Below are 26823 nucleotides of genomic sequence, written 5' to 3'. Positions count from 1 at the left end.
ATATAAAAATACATCCCCCAATACATATAAAAATACATCCCCCAATACATATAAAAATACACCCCAATACATATAAAAATACATCCCCCAATACATATAAAAATACATCCCCCCAATACATATAAAAATACACCCCCAATACATATAAAAATACACCCCCCCAATACATATAAAAATACACCCCCCCAATACATATAAAAATACACCCCAATACATATAAAAATACATCCCCCAATACATATAAAAATACATCCCCCCAATACATATAAAAATACACCCCCAATACATATAAAAATACATCCCCCAATACATATAAAAATACACCCCCCAATACATATAAAAATACATCCCCCAATACATATAAAAATACATCCCCCCAATACATATAAAAATACATCCCCCCAATACATATAAAAAATACACCCCCCCAATACATATAAAAATACACCCCCCCAATACATATAAAAATACACCCCCCCAATACATATAAAAAATACACCCCCCAATAGATATAAAAATACATCCCCCCAATACATATAAAAAATACACCCCCCCAATACATATAAAAATACACCCCCCAATACATATAAAAAATACACCCCCCAATACATATAAAAATACATCCCCCCAATACATATAAAAAATACACCCCCCAATACATATAAAAAATACACCCCCCCAATACATATAAAAATACATCCCCCCAATACATATAAAAAATACACCCCCCCAATACATATAAAAATACATCCCCCCAATACATATAAAAATACATCCCCCCAATACATATAAAAATACATCCCCCCAATACATATAAAAATACACCCCCAATACATATAAAAAATACACCCTCCAATACATATAAAAATACATCCCCCCAATACATATAAAAAATACACCCCCAATACATATAAAAAATACACCCCCCCAATACATATAAAAATACATCCCCCCAATACATATAAAAAATACACCCCCCCAATACATATAAAAATACACCCCCCCAATACATATAAAAATACACCCCCCCAATACATATAAAAATACACCCCCAATACATATAAAAAATACACCCCCCAATACATATAAAAATACATCCCCCCAATACATATAAAAAATACACCCCCCCAATACATATAAAAATACACCCCCCAATACATATAAAAAATACACCCCCAATACATATAAAAAATACACCCCCCCAATACATATAAAAATACATCCCCCCAATACATATAAAAATACATCCCCCCAATACATATAAAAATACATCCCCCAATACATATAAAAATACATCCCCCCAATACATATAAAAATACACCCCCAATACATATAAAAAATACACCCCCCCAATACATATAAAAAATACACCCCCCAATACATATAAAAAATACACCCCCCCAATACATATAAAAAATACATCCCCCCAATACATATAAAAAATACATCCCCCCAATACATATAAAAAATACACCCCCCCAATACATATAAAAAATACATCCCCCCAATACATATAAAAAATATACCCCCAATACATATAAAAAATTCACACCCCAATACATATAAAAAATACACCCCCCCAATACATATAAAAATACACCCCCCCAATACATATAAAAATACACCCCCAATACATATAAAAAATACACCCCCCCAATACATATAAAAAATACACCCCCCCAATACATATAAAAAATACACCCCCCCCAATACATATAAAAATACACCCCCAATACATATAAACAATACACCCCCCCAATACATATAAAAAATACATCCCCCCAATACATATAAAAAATACATCCCCCCAATACATATAAAAAATACACCCACCCAATACATATAAAAATACATCCCCCCAATACATATAAAAATACATCCCCCAATACATATAAAAAATACACCCCCCCAATACATATAAAAAATACATCCCCCCAATACATATAAAAAATACATCCCCCCAATACATATAAAAATACATCCCCCCAATACATATAAAAAATACATCCCCCAATACATATAAAAATACATCCCCCAATACATATAAAAAATACATCCCCCCAATACATATAAAAATACATCCCCCCAATACATATAAAAATACACCCCCCAATACATATAAAAATACATCCCCCCAATACATATAAAAATACACCCCCCAATACATATAAAAATACATCCCCCCAATACATATAAAAATACACTCCCCCAATACATATAAAAATACATCCCCCCAATACATATAAAAATACATCCCCCAATACATATAAAAATACATCCCCCAATACATATAAAAATACATCCCCCCAATACATATAAAAATACATCCCCCAATACGTATAAAAAATACACCCCCCAATACATATAAAAAATACACCCCCAATACATATAAAAAATTCACACCCCAATACATATAAAAAATACACCCCCCCAATACATATAAAAATACACCCCCCCAATACATATAAAAAATACACCCCCCCAATACATATAAAAATACATCCCCCCAATACATATAAAAAATACACCCCCCCAATACATATAAAAAATTCACACCCCAATACATATAAAAAATTCACACCCCAATACATATAAAAAATTCACACCCCAATACATATAAAAAATTCACACCCCAATACATATAAAAAATTCACACCCCAATACATATAAAAAATTCACACCCCAATACATATAAAAAATTCACACCCCAATACATATAAAAATACACCCCCAATACATATAAAAAATTCACACCCCAATACATATAAAAAATACATCCCCAATACATATAAAAAATACACCCCCAATACATATAAAAAATACACCCCCAATACATATAAAAAATTCACACCCCAATACATATAAAAAATTCACACCCCAATACATATAAAAAATGCACCCCCCCAATACATATAAAAAATGCACCCCCCCCCAATACATATAAAAAATGCACCCCCCCCAATACATATTTAAAAAAATGCACCCCCAATACATATAAAAAAAATGCACCCCCCAATACATATAAAAAAAAATGCACCCCCAATACATATAAAAAATACACCCCAATACATTTAAAAAATACACCCCCAATACATATAAAAAAGCACCCCCCCAATACAGTCAGTGTGTGTGCGTGTGTGTGTCAGTCAGTGTGTGTGTCAGTCCGTGTGTGTGTGTGTGTGTGTCAGTCAATGTGTGTGTCTCTTTCTCTGTATGTGGTGTGTATGTCTCTGTGTCCTGCCCCCTCTCTCCTGACTCACCCCACCCCCGGCGGAGTTGGGGACATGGGGGGGCTCTGTCTGAGTCTCCTGAACAGTCGTCGCCCCCCCCCCACCCCCACCGCGGAGGTACACGACCGGAGCAGCCCCCACTCTCTCCCCTCGGCAGAGCTGCGGACACGGCTGTGTGTGTTCTGCTGCAGCCAGTCCCCCGGCGGGTGTACGGGGACATGTGGGGAGGGGGGAGTGCTCTGCAGCTCACCGGGGAGGCACATCACTTTGGTGTTTGGCGCATCATGGGTATGTGTGTGTGCGCGCTGCACGCATGATGATTCAGATGCCCCCCCTCTCCCCGGCGGAGGTCCCAGCCGAAGGGGGGAGGTGGTGGACGCGCATCACTCGGCGGGGGGCGGCCCGGGCAGCAGCAGTGTGCATAGCGGGCACAGAGGCCAGTGCATGGGAGGTGGTGTTGTGTGTGTTTCCCCGTCCGTCTAGCGCTGACTCCTCCTGGTGGAAGCTGGCAACACTCACTGCCTCTTCTGCCAGGAGTGATGGCACTTCCGTCACCACTGACTTCCGTCTCCAATCAACACGTTAACGCCACTAAAGAAGTTTCACTTAAAAAATAAAATACACCCCCATACATCACGCAGCGGAAGCTGAAGTCAGCTGACTTCCGGCGCGCGCCGACGTCAGAGAGACCAGGCGCGCGTCTGCATCAGACACCTCGGCGTGGGACAGACAGTGAGGGAGAAGCCTGCAGCTCGGGGAGAATAGGGCCCAGCGGCAACTTCTCTGACGCACGTTCGGAGAGAGGTAATACCGGACACATACATGTCCAGTATTACCTTTCATTTTACACCGGACACGGGGGCAAAATACTGGGCTGTGCGGTTCAAAACCTGGACTCCTGGCAACCCTACTCATGTCTCTTTTCTCCCCCTCATGTCTCTCTTTTCTCCCTCTCGTGTCTCTTTTCTCCCCTTTGTGTCTCGCTTTTCTCCCCCTCATGTCTCGTACTTTTCTCCCCCTCGTGTCTCTTACTTTTCTCCCCCTCATGTCTTTCTCTCTCTTCTCCTCATTTCTCTCTTTTCTCCTCCTCATTTCTCTCTCTATTCTCCCCCTCATATCTCTCCCTCTTTTCTCCCCATCGTGTCTCTTTTTCTTTGCTCCCCCTCATGTTTCTTTTCTCCCCCTTATGTCTCTCTCTTCTCCTCATGTCTCTCTCTCTTCTCCCCCTCATGCCTCTTTTCTCCCCCTCATGCCTCTTTTCTCCCCGTCATGCCTCTTTTCTCCCCCTCATGTCTCTCTCTTTTCTCCCCCTCATGTCTCTCTCTCTTCTCCCCCTCATGTCTCTCTTCTCCCCCTCATGTCTCTCTCTTCTCCCTCTCATGCCTCTTTTCTCCCCGTCATGCCTCTCTTCTCCCCCTCATGTCTCTCTCTTCTCCCCCTCATGTCTCTCTCTTCTCCCCCTCATGTCTCTCTCTTCTCCCCCTCATGTCTCTCTCTTCTCCCTCTCATGTCTCTCTTTCTCCCCCCCGTGTCTCTTTCTTCCCCCCTCGTGTCTCTCTCTTCCCCCTCATGTCTCTCTCTTCTCCACCTCATGTCTCTCTCTCTTCTCCACCTCATGTCTCTCTCTCTCTCTCTTCTCCCCCTCATGTCTCTCCCTCTTCTCCCCCTTGTGCCTCGCTCTCTTCTCCCCCTCGTGTCTCTATCTCTCTTTTCCCCCTCATGTCTCTCTGTTTTCCCCATCGTGTTTCTCTCTCTTCTCCCCCTCGTGTCTCTCTCTCTCTTCTCCACCTCATGTCTCTCTCTGTCTTCTCCCCCTCTTGTCTCTCTCTCTTCTCCCCCTCTTGTCTCTCTCTCTTCTCCCCCTCTTGTTTCTCTATATTCTTCCCCTCTTGTCTCTCTATATTCTTCCCCTCTTCTCTCTCTCTCTTCTCCCCCTCATGTCTCTCCCTCTTCTCCCCCTCGTGCCTCGCTCTCTCTTCTCCCCCTCGTGTCTCTCTCTTTTCCCCGTCGTGTTTCTCTCTCTCTTCTCCCCCTCGTGTCTCTCTCTCTTTTCCCCGTCGTGCTTCTCTCTCTTTTTCCCATCGTGTTTCTCTCTCTTCTCCCCCTTGTGTGTGTCTCTCTCTTCTCCCCCTCTTGTTTCTCTATCTTTTCCCTGTCATGTTTCTCTCTCTCTTCTCCCCCTCTTGTCTCTCTATCTTCTCCCCCTCATGTCTCTCTTTCCCCTCTTATGTATTTCTCTCTTGTGTACTTTATTTTCACTGTGTTCTTCTCTCTTCCTTCATGTCTGTTTGCATGCCTCTGATTTTACCCTTCCCTCACCTTTCCCTGCCTGTCTCTCAGACGGGCAGCTTCTGCCCCGGCACTGCTGTCTTCGGAGCCCCGTCCCCTGCATTGGAACACCCCCCCGCCCCCCCACATATGGAAGCTCAGCAGAGGAATGGATTTCCCCCTCTGTACTTCCTGCATCTCAGGGCCGGGAATTAATGTGCGGGCAGGGAGGCCAGTGTCACGCTTGTGCTCTCCACACAAGCGAGAGAGAAAGGGAAGGACCCGTTAGCGAGGTGGGGAGGCCGCAGGGGATACGAAGGGAGTAAGTTGCTGCGCAGCTGGGGATCGGCGCACGTAGTCACGTGACCGCGCCGCACGCATGAGAATACGCGACGCGTCCGGAGGTGCGGTGCCTGACTCAGAGACACGAGTGATTCAGCTGCATGTGCGCGCATGCTATGACAGCAGAGCGGGAGTGCGCGCGTTCTCAGGCACCAACGCGGGGGTTGCTGGAAGCCAACGCTTCAGCACGGGAGTCTAGAACGGGAACCAGAAACTAGGAACATGGACATGGAACTAGGAACATAGAACATGGAAGGTGCCGGAGAGGTAGTGTCCAGAGCACAAGGTAACATCCACAAGGGAATAGTTTCTTGGAGGACGTCCAGCCTCCTTAAAGGCAAAGGGCCAGAAACAGCAAGGTGCAGCGAAACTAACCATAACATAAGTGTTCTTAATCTAATCCATTGGCTAAGGAATTATAAGGCTGCTACCACGTCAAGGTGAACCCTACTAAGCAGGTACCTACACTACCCGACGGTAAACTAACCTTTGTAGTATAAGAGTGACTGTCCCAGTCTTCCGGAATGCAAAGGAGATAAGTAAAGTCCCAAGGAGGTCGAGGCAGGAACAGTATGCGATGAGTACCAGCAGGCACCAGGACAGGCAGCAAAAGACTAAATGCAAAGAGAAAGTCAAAGAGAGGCGTACTTCCTGTCAGGAGGAAGAGGGCAGGATTTGCCAGGAAGCAAGATGGCGTTGCTTGCTTCAGAATACTTAAAGACACAGGATCTTGACTCGCAGCCAGAGGGCGGCACGCATCGTTACAGCCGGGCCCTTAACCCGGCCCAGCAGTCCTGGCTGTCCCCCCCTGTCAGCTGTCCTACAAAGAACCATATCATGTCACACTGTGCAGAACCCTCCTAATCCCTGCCTATTGGATGCAGGCTGTCATTGTGAACCTGTTGCCAGCACAGCTCCATTGTGATACTCCGAAGGCCATATTCAAGGGACCTCACATGGCGCACCATGCACATCCCGCTTATTGGCTGCGAAACACCTCACCCTCATAGCGCGGCCCCATTCTAAATAAGGGGCACATTCCCTAACTGCAAAACATCAAAGCTGACCATACACTATTACACACACACAGTTCTACACTTCGACAGGATGTTATGTACAGTGCAATCCCCCATCTCTGTCTCTCCTCCTGGGACATGAATCTAGAAACGTGTACAGCTCTACCTGCTAGTGACATCATAGGTCACCAATCCTACAGGGGGGGTGGTTTGCTTTGTACTTCGTCTCCTGCTCCGGGTGACAGGTCGAAACACCTTCTGGAAGGTGGACGCGGCTAGGTTTTCACCTAGTCGCCCTGCGCTGGGAGAGGGGCGTTACACTGCAGAAACCCATGCAGTTAACCCGCTAAGGCTCTTAAGTGAACACAGTAATCCCAAAGAGGGGTTACATAAGCCAGACAATACCTCAACCCTTCTATTGTTTGTGCGACACCCTATTAATTTACTACAATGTTACGTGTGATATTTTTAAAATAGTTTCAATAAAGCTAACCTCCCCTTATATATTGTGATATCCTTGGCTAGCTCTCTGGGATCTGAGACAATAGTCTGTGCACCTCTGGTGTAATCTTTTTTCCCTGCGTCCCCGTGCCGGCAGTCACCGCCTCCTCGCGCCCCCCCCCCCCCCCCCCCCTTACCGTGGCTCCGGCGTTCTGATGCCACGACGTCACGTTGCCATGGCGATGCCTCGCCAGAAGCCGTCTGAGCCAAGGTAAGTGACGTTACCGAGGCCTTCGCCGCTCCCCCAGGATTTAATTTAAATGCCTTCGGGAAGAGTGCGGGGCCCCCGCAGAGAATCTCGCGCCTCCCAGTTTGCGCACCCCTGCTCCACACAAATCTGGTTCCCTAACTGTCGCAGTTGAAGTCACAGCCACAGCTTTTTGCATACTGTCATATCCTACTGAATATAGGGAAAATAACTGCCATCTAGTGGCATAATACTGTACAACACTATGTAATTCAGGTTATGTACCCTCATACTCCTTAACCCTTCACCTTCCATAAGGAGGAGAATCATTATAATAGCATCGGTTAAGGTTAGAACGCTTGCCAATATAATATATATGGATAGTTCTGTATGTAGCTCCCGGTTTTAGGTCTGGGATGGGTGTCCTCCCTAAGTTCCTACATGGGCTCTAGTACAGAGTTTCTTGCTGAATAGAATGTTAGAAAAAATACGAAAGAGGTGAAGCTCCCCCTGAGTACTAGGGGAGGCATTCGTTATAAGAAAAAAGACCCCTACAACTTGATCGACATCCTCCAAAATTGCCAACACCACATCTATTCCCAAGCCACCACTTGGAGCTTATAGGGCTATTCTCAAGCACACCAAGTTGGTCGAAGCTCTACAGTCTCTGACTATTTGCACCTTGTGCAGTTATCACACGCAACACAAACTGCATTTTTACTCTATATTCTCAAGGGGGGAGGGGGAATGTATTTGTTGGACACAGAATGCAGCTTAAAAATACCTCCGTGACGTTAGAAAAAAAGTGCTTTTCTTAACCATTGTTACGATCATTTAATTGGAAATCCGTGCCTTGGTATGGAGCAAACTCGCTTTCAGCCTTTAGCTTGGCATGTCTAAAGAGAGCCAGGATGGCACATTTCCCAGTCCTTTCCCACTTCTTAGCTTCTTTCCTGGCGGTTTTGGTTTACTGTTTCACATTCATCTCCCAGTGACGGCTTGTCTCCACTTCCTGTGTTTGCAATTTTTTTTTTTTCTTCCCCCCAGCTTCCAAAAATTAGTTTCAGGCACGGGGAGATCAGAGCAGAGCTGGAAGCAGGAAATTCTGCAAGGGCAGACGCACTCCAGCAGCAGCGAAAGATCATCACTTAGCATCCAACTTCATGAGTACAGAAGAGAGGCTTCACATAGGTATGTATATACTTGCATTCATTTCACGTATTCCTATAATGCCTTGTGAGCGGCTTTTAACGATTTGACTTCACGACTTCCCCTTCTCATGAATGGAAGGGGCGTTGGGAGGACAAGAAAATACTTTTGCAAAGGAGGTACTCTAGGTGTACTGCTCTTGCACTCTTAAAAGCTTTGTGTAGCATCAGAAACATCTATATAAAAAAAAAGTGTGCTCCATTGGCAGTGGGCCAACCAACCAATAGGTTACATACAGCATGACCTGGGGGGATGTAATGAAATCATCTTGTTGTCATACCGCCAATCTGTCCCGGGTGTCTGTCATCTGCACTCTTTTCACAGGGCGGCTGTTCTTTTTTGGCTGTCATTGTTTAATCTGCCCCATCCGTTTTATTGGCACACGCAGGAAACAATAAGGAAGTAATGGGAGTCTGCAGAATATTTTCGGAGTTTTAGGGAGAGTTGGGAGGGATGTTCTTCAATGATCAAATTAGCTGGTTTAATTATGGACGGCTGATCTCTGGTTTAATACCTGCTACACCACAGTGATGTGTGAAAATACTCTTCCTGGCACCATATGCAGTTTGCTGCGAGGCTGTCTTCCCTGCGGCAGAGAAGAGTTCAGCTACATTCAAATGGGCAGGGGAAGTTGGCTCTACAGCTTATTGAATAGGTACCCTTATGATCAAATGTAAATCTTCAGAGGAGAATAATCGCCCGTGATGACCCTCTGATCTGCCTCTGATCCATACTCTAAGGCAGGGGTGCTCAACTCCAGTCCTCAAGCCGCCCCTAGTAGGTCAGGTTTTCAGGATATCCCTGCTTCAGCACAGGTGCTCAATCCGTCCCTGCTTCAGCACATGTGGCTCAATCAGCGGCTCAGTCTCTGACTGAGCCGCTGATTGAGCAACCTGTGCTGAAGCAGGGATATCCTGAAAACCTGACCTAGGGGCGGCTTGAGGACTGGGGCTGAGCACCACTGCACTAGGCTTGTGCATGTGTACCTGGATGTGCCTCTTCTCGCCCCTATCGATAGTACTCTCTGACAGTACACGGTGGTGTCTTGAGTTGAAAATTCTGTGAGGTTTAGAACATAATTATCGGAATTGTAGTTAAATCACTAACATTTTGGGGCAATGTATCATAGATACAAATTCTGTTTTTCAGCCAAATTGACAGAATTGTTTTTTTTTTTTTAACATACTCCAACAGTATGTTTCTATCTGACATTGATATAGGAATTGATTTGGACATCTTTAGCACAGAGAGTGAGTTGAGATGTGTCTCTAAGAGGAGTTAAACAATGTACATCTTATAATGGTGTGTATTAAATACATAATTTCCTCCCTTTAGTTGTGTCAGAACAGACTTGTGATACAGCAAATGGTCATCAATCAACCCTTTGTGTGCCAGTGAGGCTCAAGGAGAGCCTAGGTACCCTCACTGGTACTCAAGGTGTTTAATGGAAGAACAACCCCCTCCCTCCCCCACCCACCTTGAGGTCTTCAGGGTCAAAGACACCCTGGAACTAATACACTTTGGTAATCCAATGGGCAGATGCCTGATCATAACGGGAGCATTTGATGTAGATTGTAATGTGATGAGTTGCTCATGGCTGGCTGGTCATTTGATCTACTAAGGGGTTAATATATGAAAAACAAATGTTTAATGTATCTTTATCATTTGTTCCAGGTTGGTTTAGGTGACTTTGCCTATATATAGTAGACATTATATACTGTACATAGGCCAGATAGGCCTAATGTCAGCCTGGGGTGACATGTTTTGATGGTAGCCCAATATTACCAGGTAACAGAGTTTAATGAATAGCACGTGAGTAAGTGATTTTGGGTTAACTACTTATTTGCATACACCACTGTAAAAATATAGGTGACGTATATAGGCGGTAAAAGGCCCATTATCATTGCTTTACTGCTTGCCAAATGGCTTTTGAGAAATAAAATTGACGTTAAACATCGACACCAATTTCTTCATTTATCGACCTTTGGTAAATCTAGGCCTGGAGTGGCCAACTCCAGTCCTCAAGGGCCACCAACAGGTCAGGTTTTAAGGATATCCCTGCTTCAGCACATGTGACTCAGTCAACCACCTCTGAAGCAGGATATCCTTAAAACCTGACCTGTTGGTGGCCTTTGAGTACTGGAGCTGCCCACCCCTCGTATAGGCAATCGATAAAAGATAAGTTATTGACTGAGCTACTGATTGAGCCACCTGTGCTGAAGCAGGGATATTCTGAAAATGTAACCTGTTCGTGGCCCTCAGATTGGAGTAGGCCCCCCCTGGTCTAGGCCAGTGGTGCGCAAACTGGGGGTCACGCCCCCCACTGGTGGCGCGGGGTTTACAGAAACCCTGCGCGCTTCCCGAAGGCACTTAAATTAGGTGCCGGTGATGCAGCGAAAGCCTCTGTAAACCTCACTTACCTTGGCTCCAGCGGCTTCTAAGACGCGTCGCCATGGCAATGCAGCGTCAAATGACACGCGAGGTCACGTTGCCACGGTGACATCATGACGCCGGAGCCGAAGTAAGAGGGGGGGCCGTGGAGAGAGGGGAACTGCCAGCAGGGGGGCAGAGGGAAAAACGTTTGCACTCCCCTGGTCTAGGCCATAGTGTAAGAAGGAACCCCAAAACTCTCTAATAGCGCGTCTGAGATCAGATGCATTGTAAGGAACCCCAACCCTCTCTAATAGCCCCACTGCATGTGCTTGCACGTCCGCCTTGCGACCTGGTGGCGCGTGCAGAGCGCTATACCGACGGCATTCTGAGGTGCGGGGCGGGGTGGCGTGGCAAAATGGGCTGTGTGGGCACGGCCATGACAAGGGGGCGGGGCCACAACGCCGGCCAAACTAAAAAAAAAAACATGCGCGCACACACACACACATGGAGCTCAGCAGACATCTCCCCCCTCCCCTCGCTCCCGTTCCCCCGCCTCTCTGATTGGCTCCCTGCCACACCACGTGACGCGTCGCCGCTCGGGATCACAAACTGGCTGTAGCCCCTGCCGGCTGACCCTTCACAGTGCACAGTGAGCCTGGAGCGTGGAGGGTACCGGCGACAGCCAGGGAGCAGCTAAGGGGCTGGTGAGAGGCGTGCGTATGGCCGCACGTGCCGCCGGCTGCACTGGGGACCTAGTCTGAATCTCTTCACTGCCAGAGCAACATGTAGCAGTTCTTCCAATACCTCAACTACTAAAAGATACAGGGCAGAATGTATCAAGGGCAAAATGGTGGTGCAAATTTGTTATTTTGTCATCTCGCCCTGGTATATACCTGCGCCTGGCAGGGTCTATGTAGTACTCCTGCATGCGCTCTTTTCAGGTCATGTCTGCGTATGCCTGCAACGAGAGATTGATGGTAGCAAGTGGGAGGAGTTAGGGCGGGGCTACTTTTGCATATTGGGGCCAGTCTATACATTAAATTGTGTTCATTACGTTACTTTTCTTGACAGGCTTTCTGCGTAGGTTTCCCCCATCACCTTAAAGGTGGAATAAGTATTTCGCTTTATTTCGTGAGTGCAGCGTGCGCCAAGTTCTAAAACCGTAGAATTAGACTTCAGAAATATGTCCCGTTACAGACAAAAAAAAAGAATGCCAATTTGTTGACGCAACTGAGTCGGCACACATGTACCTCTTGATCCATAGAGCCATACATGTCAGACCATCAGCACTGCAGCTATTCTACAAAATAGTGTGCATGTGGTCAGCAGGCTGCTCATGTTCTGTGTGGTACTGACCTACAGTACATACCAGTGGGAGGATTTTTGATCAGCTTAAGTCCAAGTGAAGGATGGACATCTGTATTCTGCAGCCTGTTCCACCGTTATCTGCATCCTACCTTTACAGGCAGTACCTGCTCTCCCATGCACCTGGAGTCACCAGCCAAAGACATCACCGATTCAGTATCTGGTATTAGCCAGAAGAAACTCCCCTGCCCTGTGTCCCCAGGCCTAGCATAAATCCTGGTAACATTTTGCTAGTGGAGATGTATATTTTACGCATCTTCCTGTTTTCATGGTTGTAACGAATGGCTCACCTGTGTATGTGACAAGCTATCTAGCTGACTCACTTATCACTCCCGCAGGGTCCCTCAAATGAGTAATATCTCCCCCCAATCCGTTACAATATATCTTATCTCGCTGCCACCACCAAAGCGATATAAAGATGTACTTGCAGAGCCTTTGGTCTCTGTTTACTAAGAAAAATATGTATTCAGCACACAAATCTGTTGTAGCAAAATGTGTCCGAAAATGTAATCACTCTCTTCAAAACGTGCAAAGTTCAATTAGAGCCCAAAACATGACTTATTCAATGTTAGATTTAATATACAAAAATGGTACAGTGCGTAGGTTATAGAAAAAGATTATTACAAAAACATACAGTACAATATATGCATACAGTTTCTTAGAAACAAAGGGAGTAAAATAGATCTAATTACTTTACCACATAACATCATCTGATTTCCTTCAGAGAGGCCTGAAGTTGGAAATATGGAAATCCACATGTGCCATAGACAACACACACTTTATGTTGAATTTCTAAATGCATGGCTTATATCCTAAACTTCCTGCATTCGAATCCAGCATAAGACAACGTTCTGGGCTTATCCTTAACCCCCCCTTCATCAATCTCTGACACTTATGTGTAGGGAGTCCCCACCCCCCATTTCTAAAGTGCCTGAATACAGAAAAAGTCCCATATCTTTGACTTTATTTCTATAATACTTAGAAGAACACCATCTCCACTGTTGTGCCTGTATAACTAAAATACTTGCGTGAATATGAAACTTCATTTGTTTAATGCCAAGTTTGATTGACAAATGGATCTGTAATCCTTGTATCGTCACAATCATAAAGTGCTTCGTATTACTTGCTTCGTCTGATCGCACACGTTACAAAGATCCACCCGCAATGCTAGTGAATCGCTGTCAGATCCCTGATATTTTAGATTGAGTAAATCTACACAATCATGGAATATCTTCCTGGTCACACCCTCCGGTAATTCCAGACCCATAAAACATTAACCTGTACCACCTGTAGAGAAATTCTCTGATGGTAAGTATTTTTCCGGCGATTGGCAGAAGACCTTTCCGAATATATAAAAACAGATAAATACAAAAATAGTGAAAAGTTTTTTTGTTTTTTTTTTCAATAAAAGCATGTGAAAAAAGTGAAGATACACTCAGAAATTCACAGATAACAAGCGCATTTCGGCCATCATTGGGTCAGGGCAACGGAACACTGTATCTCCTTCGGAACGCTGTCTGCTTGCTGGCGTCTGCAGACCTGCTGCTAAAAGATTACATCACAGGCAGGGGCGGGACCGGTAGATGGAAAGGCATCCAACGAATGGACGAGGAAAAGAGCGTCGCTTGCCCAGCTGTAGGATGTCTGTTGCACTTGTATCATCCTTCGCTCTTTGGCTGAGATGAAAACAAACATATACTGATCATATATATATATATATATATATATATATATATATATATATATATATATATATATATATATATAGTGTGTGTGTGTGTGTGTGTGTGTGTGTGTGTGTGTGTGTGTGTGTGTGTGTGTGTGTGTGTGTGTATATATATATATATATATATATATATATATATATATATCAACAATTATATGCAAATGTGACTTTAAAAATAAAATAGGCGAACTCAAACAGATATGAGACCCATACATGTATAACAGCAATACAAAAGAGATTATAAGTGGCACACCACTGTTTAAAGAAATGATTTCTCAAGGTGTTTACATTTGGTGCTCACCTTCCGTTGATCCTGGCGTCCCAAAGCTGGATCCAAAGTTCCTATCTTACCCATATATGTATAACAGTTTGGACATACTAGCCAATATGACATGAATAAAGAGTATATCATACCTGTACCTGTATATATATATATATATATATATATATATATATTTTTTTTAAATGACAAACAAAATTATATATATAATTACATATAATGCCAGAAAATGTCCATACTCTTTTGTGAAGTGGAATTGAATTAGATTTGTTCACACTGTAAAGTATGGAGCCAGAGACAAAGACACATATTTCAGCATTCCAATGTTATTAGAAACTAGTTGAAAGTAACCGGCATTGCTCGGGAATTCTAAGAAACCAAAAAATACTGAGATTTATAAATGGAGAATCAGATTTTTTAGTTTAATAAAAAAAAGCATATTTGTATTCTAATGCTGTTGGGTAAACGATATTTTTGTTTTTTTTTCCCCATCAGGCGCAAAAACACACATTTTTTCCAGTTCCCACCCTGGAGCATCCAACATAAAGTTGACCAATGTGCAAAACATGGATTTTCTAAATTCAGTCCCGTTACTTTAAGTGACTACCTGTGAGATTTATTAATTGACATTACATAGACCAGCTTCACTGAAAGTTGAAGTCATTTAAGTTTGAAAGGAATGTCGGTAGGGATGAGTGGGATTCTTGGTATGAATGTCTTCTGACTTAGTGCAGCCTGTTAAAATAGGGGCTTCGATGACATTGGGCAAACGATTTTTCACTATTAGTCGAGTTCTATTACATACGTATTCTTAGAGCATCTACATTACGCAGAAGCATCATAGGTTAGCCAATTTTAAGCATCAAGTTATGTGCCAGCTTCCCAAATGGTTCGATCGATTAAGTGGTAGCTTGAGGGTTGTGAGATGGGACATGTCATCAGTTATGTCATTGTTGATGTCATTTGTGAATTGTATCCAAACAGACAAAAACCTGCTCCTAGATCTCAGGACCACCTGACAAAAGGTGGTTATGATATCTTAAAGCGTCCAAATGCATAGCAAACAGACAAATAACCTTCCAAAATATATAGTAGATGGAGACCTTGGTACAAAAATTCAAGTAATTGCAATGAAAGTTCAAAAGGGATCAAGTTAAGAATGAATTGAGATCAAAGTCAACATTTTGACCATTGGGTACTAGATAGGGTGAACAGGCGTCCCGGTTTTGCCGGGACAGTACCGTTTTTTTCTGTGCTGTCCCGGCTGCCAGTCTGTCCCGGCAATGTCCCGGTTTTTCTCCCTGGTCCCGTTTGTTTTGTAGTGTAGATGCGGTGTGCGGTGGCGGCGAGGATGCGGCAGCCCGGCCGGTGAGTATTTTTTTGAATTTCAGGGGGTTGGGCTTCTAATATGCCGGGCTGCAGGTGATTGGCTGGAGGATGCTGGGGGGCGGGGCTTTCTCCGCTTCCTCCCCCGATCCCCGCGCGGGGACAGCCGTTGGCTGTTTGGCGCTTTCCCCCCTCTGCCTCCGTTCCCTGCTGCTGCTGCCCGGGCGAGAGGTAGGCGCGGGGGGGGGGGGGGAGCAGGGTTGACGGGAGCGCGGATGGCTGGAGGGGACAGTGCGGGGTTGCTGTTGGGGAAGTCCCTGCTTCTGCCCAGGCGCGCGCCCTTATCCCCGATAGGTGGGAGAGAGCGGAGCCAGGTCTGGCGGGCGGGTTCTCCCCCCGTCCGGTCCACGGGCTTGGCGAGCAGTGACTTCCGTCGCTGGCGGGCGGTGCAGGCGGTGGCAGGGTGTATCAGTGTGTGTGTGTGTGTGTATGGGTGTATGTGTGTGTGTGTGTATATGTGTGTGTGTGTGTGTGTGTGTATCAGTGGGTGGTTGTATCAGTGGGTGGGTGTCAGTGTGTATCAGTGGGTGGGTGTGTGTATCAGTGGGTGGGTGTGTGTATCAGTGGGTGGGTGTGTGTGTGTATCAGTGCGTGCATGTGTGTCAGTGGGTGGGTGGGTGTGTGTGTCAGTGTGTGTGTGTGTGTGTGTGTCAGTGTGTGTGTCAGTGTGTGTGTGGGTGTGTGTGTGTGTCAGTGTGTGTGTGTGTCAGTGGGTGTGTGTGTATGTGTGTGTGTGTGTCAGTGAGTGTGTGTGTGTGTGCGTGTATCAGTGGGTGTGTGTGTGTGTATCAGTGGGTGGGTGTTTGTGTATCAGTGGGTGGGTGGGTGTGTATCAGTGGGTGTATGTGTGTATCAGTGGGTGAGTGTGTATGTGTATCAGTGTGTGTGTGTGTGTGTGTATCAGTGTGTGTGTATCAGTGTGTGGGTGTGTGTATCAGTGTGTGGGTGTGTGTATCAGTGTGTGGGTGTGTGTATCAGTGGGTGTGTGTGTGTGTGTGTATCAGTGTGTGTGTGTGTGTGTATGAGTGTGTGTGTGTGTATCAGTGTGTGTGTGTGTGTGTATCAGTGTGTGTGTGTGTGTGTGTGTGTACCAGTGTGTGTGTACCAGTGTGTGTGTGTGTGTGTGTGTGTGTGTGTGTGTGTGTGTGTGTGTGTGTGTGTGTGTATCAGTGTTTGTGTGTGTGTATCAGTGTGTGTGTATCAGTGTGTGTGTGTGTATCAGTGTGTGTATGTATCAGTGTATGTGTGTGTGTATCAGTGTGTGTGTGTGTGTATCAGTGTGTGTGTGTGTGTGTGGGTGTGTGTATCAGTGTGTGTGTGTGTGTGTGTGGGGGTGTGTGTCTCCCTCCCTGTCTCCCTCTCCCTCCCCCTCACCCTACCTGTCTCCCTCACCCTCCCTGTCTCCCTCACGCTCCCTGTCTCCCTCACCCTCCTTGTCTCCCTCACCCTCTATGTCTTATCTTAACTGCCGTATACCTACACCGAAGTAACCTACCCTGCTTTCTTCCAGATCTGACTCAAGTTTCACGCGGGAGACATCGGAAGACAGGTAGGGAGCACTTCCCCTCCAGTATAGTACCTTGAGGGACTGCGGATCAGGTAAGATCCCAGGCGGGATTGCTGCTTTAGAAATTGTGAAGAGGGGGCATCCTGACACTGGTTAATGGGTTCAGAATCATTCACATATGGCTTTTTTTGTTGTTCGATTAGTGAGGTCATCCGACGCACGCGCACACACGCACACATACACACACGTAACTATGTAACAAGGACTAATGATAGTAAAGTATAAGTGTACTACAATAAATAAACTTATGTAAAAAAAAAAAAAATGTGTCCCGGTTTTTCATTTTCAAAATCTGGTCACCCTAGTACTAGAAATAGCAGTTTATAAATTAAAAACGATTCTTGTTGACGTTTTTGGAGTCCATCTCCTCCCCTCCAATGCCCAGGAAGATGAATTCCTTGGGATTAGAGTTATGAAACAGTTTGAAGTGTAAGGGAGCACTGTGGGGCCTATTTTAGTAGCTCTAGAATTGTGACCAATGGCTTCTAAATTAGACGTTAGAAGCTAATTTGCATGTTTTGTGGAGGAGGAGGTGTACTTCCTAACTTAATGGTATCTCCAGTTGTATGTATTTCCCCTCAAACCTCCCTCTGTATAAATTAGAGAGTGTGCTAAAAAGGGAACATAACTGAAGTACCATAGGAGATATGCTAACGTCTATACTAAGTATATTTAAATGAGTCACACATCCTAAAATATATCATCAGGTATGTTCCTTTTTCAGCACAGGCATCTCTCCCTAATTTATTTGCCGGGCTGTTTGAGGGGACATATATACAACTGGAGATACCAATACGTTAGGAAGTCCTCCCCCTCCCAATACAATACAAAAAGGGACTAAGAACACTTTGAAACCAGAACCCCTGAGGAAGCTCTTTAAAGAGTGAACCGCGTAGGGTGATACAAGTGCAACAGACATCCTACAGCTGGGCAATCGATGCTGTTTTTCTGCATTCGTTGGATGCCTTTCCATCCACCGGTCCTGCCTGTGACGTCATCTTTCAGTAGTAGGTCTGCAGTTGCCAACTGAACCGGCGAACTGACAGCGTTCTGGAGGCGATACAGTGTCCCGTTAATCCCGACTCAGTGGCGGTCGAAATGCGCTTATTATCTGTGAATTTGTGAGGAGTGTAATTTCACTTTGTCCACATGCTTTTATTATAAAACTGTATTACACTATTTTTGTACCTATTGGGTTTGACATATTCGGAAGGTCCTCTATCCATCACCGGAGACATACTTACCATCAGAGAATTTATCTACAAGCCTGTTTATATCGTATACCATGTGAGTTGGATAACCCCCTATTTTTGATCCGTAAACACGTATTTCATCTTGAGTTATTGCACTATATTTGTCTTGTATATTTTTTACATACCCTGGGAGTCCTGTGATTTGATTCGCCTGGCCGTTGACCTTAGATAACCTCACTCCTAGATAAACACAGAAAAAGAGGCCAGGTCACTGGCCTGACACTTCCATACAACCAATGCACTGTATTTTTAAGCTGTAACCAGTAAACTCAAATTAACCTCTGGTGTGCCAGATTTATTAACATACTGAACATTTTCTGGCATTTTCATTACAATAGTGCTATGTAAACCTTGGGGGGTCCTTAATATAGTGTAATGCAGATGTAGAATAAACACTGACAGTGCTAAAAACATGGTAGATGGAACACTTTATATTTTAACAAAATGCATCTGTTAGTGGGAGTTTTATTTGAAGACACTGTAAGAAGGCAGCATCTCTGTTCACTTTGAAGTCTACTGGAGATTCTTCCCTGGGGCATATTGTTATCTTTATTCAGCTCTAGTAACAGTCTGGATTTAAGCTAACAGTAGGCTTCTTTCTGGCTTCTCCGCTTGATCTTTAATAGGTCTCTAAACACGAATGGTAGGAGGCAAGGAAAGCAGCATTCCATAATGTGGTAGCAAACTATCCTACCCTAATGAAAATGAACATGAATCACGGTATGATTATGTGAGCATCTAAACATTTCCAGCCCCCCACCCCCCCAGCACCCCAACCTCCCCCAAAGCAAGTTATTTTATTTCTACAGCCAAGTAACAATTTACATTTAGGTGGCTGCAGAATGTTTGCAGAAAGCGCAGATCTGTTAATGTTCAACTTAGTGTGATGCATGCACGTCGGATAGGGTTGTCATGTTTGAGTTTTCATAATATGGGACCCCCCCCCCCTCCACCCCTACAACACACAATTCTCCTCACCACAGGGCGCCTGCACACACACTCACTCAACACAGCGCGCGCACACTTTTACTTAGGGCAAGAGACCCCTGCTCCCGTGCGCAGACGCGGAAGTTGGGCCTGACTTCTCGTGCCGACCGACGGGTGGGGAGGCTCCACCGCAGCAGCAGAAAACAGGGGTCCAGCAGCTGGATGCTGAAGCTGGACCCCAACCTTTGGCGAGCCCAACTTCCAGCGCTGGTCGGGCCCCTTGCCCCGCAGCTTCCAGGTCCAGTCCCAGCTCTTCCCCACAGTCGTTGCCGCTGCGTCAAAGCACTAAAATACGAGACAATTATGCGTCCAGACAAGACCTTTCCGGGACAATGCAATGAAATAAGGGCCAATCTCATATATATGGGACGTCTGGTAACCCTAATGTAGGTGGCATGCGGGATCCTGTACTGCCCAGTTCAGACAATGCATTAGATTCTTAGAGTATGGTCATCACGTATCAGGTGGAGAGACGTCTGGAAGTACTGTAAAAGTTTGGAAAAAGACTTATTGAGTAAACTTTTGTCTTCTACTTTCCTTTGTGGGCTTGGCTTTTATTCAGTCCCAGTGGCAGATGGGCTCATTTTGGTTTTAGCACATATAAACAAACGTTTATTTTGAAGATACATACTTAAAAATAGTACAAAATGGCGGTGACATTCAAATAAGTTAGGATATCTTCAAATATGGTTGCATATTATTCTTTTCTTGAGTGGAATACTTATGTTTGATCTTGATATCATGATGTTAAACCTGATTAATTTTTTATCCTGGTTTTAAACCTTCTTTTCTCCATCTCGGTGTTATCCTTCTCACATCCTTTTGGTGTTATACCTCTGTCCTCCTTTTTGCTACACACTATTAGTATTTATCGAGATAATATCCCTTAGTAAGCCCTTGCTACCACTAACTCTATTGCCAGATAAGGTCCTACAGCTTGAAACTGATGTCATATCTGATAAGGAACTACCCACCCTCCATACAAGTTTATTACCAAATATGGCATGTCTTCTGGAAAGATCTCAGAGCTTCTGTTAATCCAATATGTCATACACTCCCAAAATTGCATCAGCCCCAACCACAGTTGTCTATGGTCACTCAAATTTCACCCACAGGGCCTCCCTCACTCAGACAACCCAACACAGCTGCAATCCCACTCCAAATACTTCCTAATGTGACTGAATCTGTCAAAAGATACCAATTAACTACCATTAGAATATCATATTGTGTGTAATATGTATTAAAGAAAGAATCGTTGCAAATAAGGTAATATCATACTGTACACTGGCGACACACTTTATTCGAGCTCGGCTAGTCCCACGAATTCGGGTATACCCGGGTGTATTGAGGTTTGTGACCGTTTTCTGCCCGAGTGCATTGAGGTATTTTACAGGCAGGGATTGAAGCATTTTATTCCCGCTGGCTGCAATACTGCACAGTATATATATATATACTGCATTACAATTCATGAATTTATGCCATCTGGTAGACACGCGAAGCATTGCAGCCTATTAAATCCTAATCATTATCATTTAACAGATCAGCCGCCCATCAGCCAGGCATGAACCCAGGCTGGGAAGGCAAATGCAACGGGGCTTGTCAGAGGTGAGGAGCGGCGCATTCCAGGTATCTGCCAGGTACATACTGGGTATTTGCTCGAATAAAGTGTGTCGGTGCAGTATGCTTGGCATTTTGTCTTTATATACCGAATTCAAACTTAATTACAATATAATAATGTCACTGAACTGGAATTCTTACAGTGACCCGGTTACGTCTTCGCTTACGCCTCACGGTTCCGGCCACTGGGTTTCACTCCTGCCGTAGCTCTCCCATTGACAATCATGGTCTTTCTAAATCATCTCCTACTTCAAACTAGTCTTGCTCTGTCTTTGTTTTACCTCGTCCTTTTCTTAACCGGACTGGTAACTGATGTAAACCACTGTGACAAACGGCTCCCTTTGTGTAGCGCGGCCGTTTGCCCTGGCTCTTCGCGACAGTCTTCTAGGGTGTAATTTGTAGAAAAGGAGGACAAACACGTGTATACACACACACACACACACACACACACACACGAGGCACTCAGCCCTCAATCTTCAGCGGTTTATTTTTCCAAAAGCCACTTAAACCATGGGTACAATGTGCCTTTTAAGAAAACAAAATTATAAAATAAAAACCTATTCCCTATAGGGAAACTAACTAAACTTTTCTGTGGCCCTTTCTAATGGCACTGGCCAGCTAAATTGGTTCCCAGCCCAAAACATATACTATCCTATGCAACCAAACAGTCTTTTAACATTGCAGAGTCTTATCATTTGCTTATCTGTATTGTAGGGGATTCCTATCCCAGGGTCTCTTTGTAGCTCCAACAGCAAACCGGAACGCTGGTTCCGGGGAGCAGGCTATGTCCATCTCGTAGCAGTCTTTATCCTGGGTTGTGGTCCCAGTTGGTCCCAGCAGCCAAGCTTCTTGCGGGGCTGGGGAAACCAGAACAGCAAGGGTCCTTCCTAGCTGGGAGAAGCCTCTCTACCCTCCTGGGGAAAAACAAGTGCTGGACGGCACACTTATCCTCCATTCAAGCCTACTGAGTCAGTGACTCTGTCACACCACATTATTATTTCTTATCGTTGTCTTTGCTAAATGGTTTGCAAATGGCATATATACTTACACAGGAAGAAAAAAAACAGCTCCCAATTTCGTGACATTATGATTTTTTTTATCAGATTCACATTTTCTCAATTATCCAAAAACAAAACCAAGGGCCTTGAGACAATAAGAAAACACTACTATACATCAATATAAAACTAATTAGTTTACCAAATAGGTCAATGCTTTTGGGTTTTCTGCAAAAATGCATAGTTATGATGCTTAGAAAGGGAGAACAATATATTTACATATGGGGTAAACTCATTAATGTTGAGCAACAGATTCAAAGCAATATACTGATTGTAACAGTCCCGGTGTAAGAAACTGCCTCTAAATCCAGCAGGGAGCTGGTTAAGTGCAGCCAGGCAATTAACCAGACTCCACCTGGCTAATTAGGACTCTGATACAGGCTTAAAACTCCTGCTAAAACAGACCTAGAGAGATTTTCCTCAGCACACACCAGTGCTAACATGAGGAGAGGGTCTTGAATATTCAGGAGGACTGTATAGTGACATCAAGGCGCAAGGGGACAAGACCTCCTTTTCTGGACCCAGGAACCTGCCAGAGGCTGGACCCTCAAGCACACCAAGACACCTCTGACCTGAAAGCCCACCTGCTAAGGCTTTTGGGTGGTAGGCTGGAAAGGGGCTTATTCTCCCAGTCTTGTAAGAGAGGGACTGGGGGAAGTAAGTCAGCCCTGACAAATGGATAGATGTTTGTTATTTTTGTATATTTTTGTTTGCTGTGCTGGTTAAAGGGACAGGCTCAATAAAACCATATGTTAATTTCACCCTAAACAGTCTCCATTTGCATACCTTTGCACACATCTCTTACACTGATAATGCCTTTTAAGGTCAGGTTTGTCTATTTTCGAATACAGACCACATAGTTCTCCAGACAACCCAGTCAAATGAGAAAGAAGTAATCAATTAGTAGACGTGAAGAGACTTACGTAGGTTGCTTATAAATGGAGTATTAGTTTGTTATTTCCATAACATGGTGTAGCTGAGACTCCATACGGATGAAGTTGAAAAACCGTTGACTTAGCCCATTTTCAGTAAGGGTTTAAGAGCTTCTTGAGTATATGGGCATGTTAACTCCCACACGTGATTCAGTTTCACTGGAAGGACATCTCACTTTTCCTCAGCATCAATGGCCACGCACCATTACTATTTGACATCACAATTATTCTACTAAATGTTATTTTATTTGTCCAGCTATCCCAAACAGTTTTGAATTCCTTTATTTTATAAGCTTTCACTAGATCTATTGGGAACATGTGCCACGAATCTACCACTGAAGTTCTGAAGTACTTTCTCACATTAGAACATGACCTCTTGTTCTAACATTCCTCAATCTCTGAAAAGTGCTTGCATCCTGTGCCCTGTTGATATATACCTATGGTATTTTAGTAACCTTAGTATTCTATCATACCTGCTCTCTCTCCTTTCTTCTTTAAAACGTTGAGTTCCTTCAGATCTTTCTAGCATGCAGGTCACGTATGATTTTATTTGCTTTTCTCTGCACCACCGCTAATCTGGTGCTAATGTGATCACCAGAAATTAACAGAGGACTCCACGGAGTGTGGTCATACGATGCAGTGGCATTGTCCTCTTGCTCGATTCCTTTCCCAATACAGCAAAGCATTCTGCTGACTTTCTTCAGTCTTTGTTGTTTGCCTCTTTTTGTGTCATCAGATATAATGATGACCCTATGGTTCTTTTTCTGCTATCAGCACTTTGTTTACATCATAATGATTGCCCCGTGGCTCTTCATCATCATCATACATGTCCGTACAGGCCTGGTTTTACAAATGTTGGAATGGGTGTAGTAACAGCCACATTATTCTGTAATATGTAGTACATTGAATCGCCCACTATATCCAATAGTGAATCCAATTAAATGAAAGACAACATTTGAACAGTCATTTTCTTGATCCATGGATGTCCCACCTTTCCTCCCAATCTCTTCCTCCAATAACAGACACGGACACATGTAACACGCCACACTGTAAATGGGGTATAGCGGACACCGCTTTTATTAACGCCAACATATAAACATTGTATATACCCCGGAAACCGACGCGTGTCAGACTGCCCGTAGCTATGTCTTGAGCGTACGCGTGGCGCATGACCCCCCCCTGCTGACCGGATAACTGTCTCAGCCACCATGGTAATGTATGCCAAACGGGCATTATGCCATGTACCTTATGCTTACTTTATGAAACCCCCGCCAGCTGTAACAAATAAACAAACGGAACAAGACCCTGAAGTAACATACTTCACTTATTATTTCTGTTTTTTTTTTGTTTTGTTTTTACAACTTTTTTCTTTATTTCCATTTTTTTTTAAAGGGAGGTACTTTGGGAATACACAGAGATACACCACGTATATAACCCCCAACATATACTGACGAACTGTAACCATGCCCCAACGAGACACACTATTGGTGCTAACCAAAATATAGGCAGGTTGGAAATCAATCTCAGATGCTGTGGCAAGCTAGAGGAAGTACAGCCCCCCAGGCACCAGGGAATATACCCCAGGGGTTACACCTCCCCCCCAACACCCCTGGGGCTGCACCTCCCACCAACACATGCCCCTGCAAAATGACACTGACCAACACAGCCAGCCGGGGGTCACCACTGTTCATGGCCGCTCATTCCCTAGGGCTCATGGCTATACTGCTCATGGCTATACTGCTCATGGCTGTACTGCTCATGGCTATACTGCTCCTAGCAAAGTGGGGAAATAGTATATACACTTTGATTACACATCTAAATATTATTTGCCAAGGCAACGCTTGTAAAGCTCATTCAATAGTTCGGCTACAAACCAAAGGCAAGAGAATCCCTGAGTGCGTCCCAGACAAGCAACGTGACGTTTGCTTTCTTTACCTTATCATGTTGCACAGAAATGTCATGTTTGCAAAACAAATGTTCTTTGTGTCTTCACAGGGAGCGAAGTGACTTCCAAGGTTTGCATCTTGATGGAATAAAAAAGTACTTTAGGAAAGCAATTTGTAAAAAGGAACAAAACCTTTTCTATTCAGTTAGGCTCCTAAGGCTGAGTCCATAGAAGGACAGTCTGCGCTGTGCCGTGCGGACGCTCCGCGATTAGCCCCGTCACCCTCTTGAGAGTGGGCTCCAGCGAGCGTCCGCAGACGTGCTGAGGCGCAGGGATTTTCAGCCGACAGCAGAACCTGTTTCTGAGCGCGCTGTCGGCTGAAAACCTCCAATCAGAGCGAAGCAGCATCAATGTCATGGCGCTGTGACATTGACGTCGGCGCTTCGCGGCCTATTGGCCCAGTGACGTCGGTGCCTCGCCTCCCGATCGCACACGCTGGCTCGTCTGCTAATTCATGCAATCGCTCCTGATTGTGCAGATGAGCCTCAGCGACAGCGCGCAGGAGCGCGGCTCCCCCCTCTATGGACGCAGCCTTAAGAGTGTCTGCAAGGGACGGGGATAATAACCCCTTTAGTACTGAAGAGGTTATTGGTAGTAGTTACAGTAGGATTTTGTATTTTTTTTTACTGCTTGAACCAGTCTGCCCCCACAACTACTCACTCACTACGTTCCTACGTGGGACAAAAATATTACGACCCATATTTACTAAGCAGTGCTATGCTATAAGACATATCCGCCGGTGGAAGACACCTTACATCTTATTCACGTTAATGAGTCACAGGAGCCGGAAGATGTTGTATAGCATAGCACCGCTGAGTAAATGTATGTATGTATGCATGTCTTTATTTATATTGTGCCATTAGTGTACATAGCGCTTCACATTAGCACTACATGTGACAATCATATAAATAACAAATAATACAAATAACAGGTCATGGGAATAAGTCCCCTATGTGCCCCTATGTCTTTGCATTGTAGTAGTAGAATGATGTCACTTTTAGTTGTGTCGTAGCCACTGACACTAACCAACATTACTTTTATATGGATCACATTAAAAATGGCTGCCCCTGTGATATTTTCATTTGTCTCCATTGTAAAGGCAATAATATTTTAGCAGCAGGAGCTTTGGCACTATTTGAGGACACTTAGGCTGGGGCCATAGAAGGGGAAGCAGGGCTGGACCGCGCTGACGCTGAGGCTCGCATGCTGAAATGTGTGCGATTTCATGCCCATGCAGGCGAGCCAGTGGGCGCGATCGGAGGCGGGGGGAGACTGAGGGAGGCGGGGCAATTACGTCGCTGGGCCAATCGCCTGTGACGCGTCGACGTCACGGCGCCGACATCACGGCGCCGTGACGTTGACGCTGCTCCGCGCTGATTGGATGTTTTCAGCCGACAGTGCTCTGAAAAACAGCTTGGCTGTCGGCTGAAAAATCCAGCGCCTCAGCACGCCTGCGGACGCTCGCGTGAGCCCCCTCTCAAGGCATCCTCATTGAGGATGCAGGGGCTCAGCGCGGAGCGTCCGCACGGCTCAGCGCGGCCTGTCCTTCTATGGACTCGGCCTTATAGTGGAGAAGCACGTGAC

At 44.9% G+C, this 26823-nt stretch overlaps 1 protein-coding gene across 2 annotated transcripts in view; it reads left to right on the top strand.

Annotated features, from left to right (window-relative positions):
• The window catches only part of DENND2B (DENN domain containing 2B), a 249736-nt gene that overhangs the window by 14780 nt on the left and 208133 nt on the right, over positions 1 to 26823 (top strand). The window contains exons 1-2 of one of the 2 annotated variants that reach the window (XM_075567050.1): positions 7508 to 7568; positions 8592 to 8735. The gene's annotated coding sequence lies outside the window, so the exon portion shown is untranslated. Of the gene's footprint in view, positions 1 to 7507; positions 7569 to 8591; positions 8736 to 26823 lie in introns of those variants that run through there. The other variant, XM_075567048.1, reaches the window with a different exon arrangement.

This window comes from Ascaphus truei, chromosome 12 (genome assembly GCF_040206685.1).
Source record: "Ascaphus truei isolate aAscTru1 chromosome 12, aAscTru1.hap1, whole genome shotgun sequence".
Taxonomy (NCBI): domain Eukaryota; kingdom Metazoa; phylum Chordata; class Amphibia; order Anura; family Ascaphidae; genus Ascaphus; species Ascaphus truei.
The sequence above is the reverse complement of the archived record's forward strand: the minus strand, read 5'-3'. Positions and strand labels throughout refer to the sequence as shown.